This window comes from Nannospalax galili, unplaced genomic scaffold, assembly GCF_000622305.1.
Source record: "Nannospalax galili isolate Female #2095 unplaced genomic scaffold, S.galili_v1.0 scaffold763, whole genome shotgun sequence".
Lineage (NCBI taxonomy): Eukaryota > Metazoa > Chordata > Mammalia > Rodentia > Spalacidae > Nannospalax > Nannospalax galili.
The window spans coordinates 256,170-258,986 of NW_008349451.1; the positions used below are offsets into that span (position 1 = coordinate 256,170).

The 2,817-nt window shown below is 43.2% G+C and overlaps 1 long non-coding RNA gene across 1 annotated transcript in view; it reads right to left on the minus strand.

Annotated features, from left to right (window-relative positions):
• LOC108491484 overlaps positions 1-1,031 on the minus strand; it is a 4,279-nt gene extending 3,248 nt beyond the window's left edge. Inside the window, exon 1 of the long non-coding RNA XR_001872776.1 lies at positions 734-1,031. This is a non-coding gene — a long non-coding RNA (uncharacterized LOC108491484). The remainder of the gene's footprint in view (positions 1-733) is intronic.
• Between the last annotated feature and the right edge of the window lie 1,786 nt (positions 1,032-2,817).

The window sequence follows — 2,817 nt, forward strand, 5'->3', positions numbered from 1 at the left end:
CCAGCAGAGTTTCCAAGGATGAAAAGTGTCCCTCCCCAAACAGACCATATCTGCCTTGCATACAGAGCAGTGCTGCGGGAAACAGAGGGAAAAGGACAAGGCCAAAAGGATGAGATAGGAAGACCAGTCCCAGAAGTTATTTCCAGCAATGAAGATGAGTTAACATATTAGATCAAACCTATAACCAAAAGTTTAATTTTCTCAAACCATTTTCAAGCCTTTAGAGGTCTGAAAGCAATATAAACAAGACCAAGAATGTCAAATCCAAAATATCCAAAGCGAGCAAACCAAAGAGATATTGTGAAAGCAAACCCGAGCCAAAACGTATGCAACAAATAAGGACCTTAAACAACCAGTTCAGCCAATAAAATAAAGATATTTAGGGTTTTTGATGGAAACATATGAAGACAATAATCATAGACATACATGACAGAATTATTTGAGATCTCAGCACAGGCACCCATGACAAACATAGATACAATGACCAAAACAGAACAAGACAAGCACAGACAACATCAACCAGATTGCCGTCAAATCCAGGTCCCAAAAGACAAGCTTTTGGGCTCACGGCCAGGTGGGCCCAGGGACGTCTCTTCTGGAACCCAACTAGGGGGAGATTTGCTACGTCCAGCTTCCCGCCTAGTTCCTCTGATCAGAGCCCAGAACCAGATGGCGATAGCCAAAACCAGGAGAGAAACTAAAAACAAAAGTGGTTTCTCAAGCGCTCTCTTACCTTGCTGGTGGTGTGGAGGGAGAAACTGGAGGTCTGACTGGGGAAGCCGAAGCAGCTGGGACTGATGCAAGTCCCCTCTCAGGGAGTTTGCCTGTACTGCCCTACAGCCAAGGCTGATGCAGGTCCCCTACTGGGGAGTCCTCAGAATACTGCTGGGCAGCTCCCTTCTCAGAGAGTTTCCCAAAGCTGCCGGGCCCAGAAATCCTCTGGATCTCAGTGGAACCTCCAAATGTTATAGGACAGAGTTCCTAAAAAATCACCAACACCACTTTAAGAAAAGTAGCAAGGTAAATTTTAATTTTCGACCGGCCGGGCTATCTATCTCAGGAGTAGAAGCAGCCCTGGTGATTGTCAGGTCAGAGTTTTTATAGGATTACAAAATCATTATTAAAACAGGACATTCATGAACCAATTAGGTTTGTACAACATAGCAGAATTTTGACTCTATTAATTAACAACCAATCATTATACAGACAAGTGATACAGTCATATAACTTGGCAATCAACTTTGTGACCTTAAAACTAGCCAACTGTTTTAGCCATAATAAGTATAATAAGACAGTCAAGGTAAATGACTTCTAGGTGGTCATACACCAACAAGATAACAAGGATGGTCTTATGCCCTGTGTCAGGGTGACCCAAGACAGCAAGCAGGTTACAGAAGTGAAAACAAGCTGGTTAGTAAAAATGTATAATGTCTGGAATTAGCACATTCCATGATTCATGGCGAGGGCGATTTTCCAAGGCCCAAGGTTGCCCCCCTTTTCCTTTTGGTGTGGAGCAAAGTTGCTGCTGAAATGGCTCTGAACAAAATGGAGTAACTTAGGGAAGTTTGCTGAGCCAGTTCAGTTATGCACAAAAAAACATTAAGAACAATGCCTAAGAGCCAGCAAGATGGCTCAATGAATAAAGGCACTTGTTGCAAAAATCTGACTACCTCATTTCAATCCCTGGAACCTACAATAAAACAGATGTGGTACCTCACATTTGTAACCCCAGCACTCTGAGAGATGGGAGGTAAAGACAGGAGAATTTCCTAGAGTTCAATGCTACACAGCACGACAGAAACAAGAGATCTCCTGTTTCAAAGGTGGAAGGAGAGAATAGACTCCCAAAAGTTGCCCACAGACCTTTACACACTCCCTACAGCATGTGGGTGCCCCCTCTAATAATTTTTTTTATATTTTATGTATTATTATTTTTATTTTTATGTGTTTGAGTATATTGCCTGCCTGTAGGCAGGTGCACCTGTGTCAGGCAATGCCTGAAAAGGTCAGAGGAGAGCGTCAGATTTCCCTGGAACCGGAGATACAGATGGTTGTAAGCTGCCATGTGGGTGCTGGGATTCAAACCTGGGTCCTCTGCAAGAGCAGCCAGTGCTCTTAACTTCTGAGCTATCTCTCCAGCCCATAAATAAAATTTTTAGTTAAAAATTTAAAACCAGGGCTGGAGAGATGGCTCAGTGGTTAAGAATACTGACTGTTCTTTGAAAGACCCAGGTGTGAATCCAAGCACCTACATGGCAGCTAACAAGTGTCCGTAACTCCAGTTCCAGGGGATACAAAAGCCTATTCTGTCTTCAACAGGCATTGTACGCCGTGGGTGCACTTACCTACATGCAAGCAATACATGCATATACATAAAATAAAAATTTTAAAACCAAGCCAGGCATAGTGGCACACGCCTTTAGTCTTAGTACTTGGAAGGCAGAGGCAGGCAGATCTCTGTGAGTTTGAGGCCAGCCCAGTCTACATAGTGAGTTCCAGGCTAGCTGGGACTACCAGGAGACTCTGTCTCAAAAAGACCAAAAAAATTAAAATTAAAACCTTAAAACCAACTGGGCATGGTGGTATGTGCCTTTAATCCCAGCACTTGGGAGACAGAGGCAGGCAAATCAGTGTGAGATAGTGGCCAGCCTGGTCTACATAGTGAGTTTCAGAATAGCTGGGGCTACAGAGAGAGCCTGTCTCAAAATTTTTTTTTTAAAGAACCATGCCTAACACATAGCAAGTGTTCAGTCTATTACAGAAAAAAAAAAAAAAAAAAAAAAAAAAAAAAAATGTAGGGGTGGGGGGGAGGCCCGG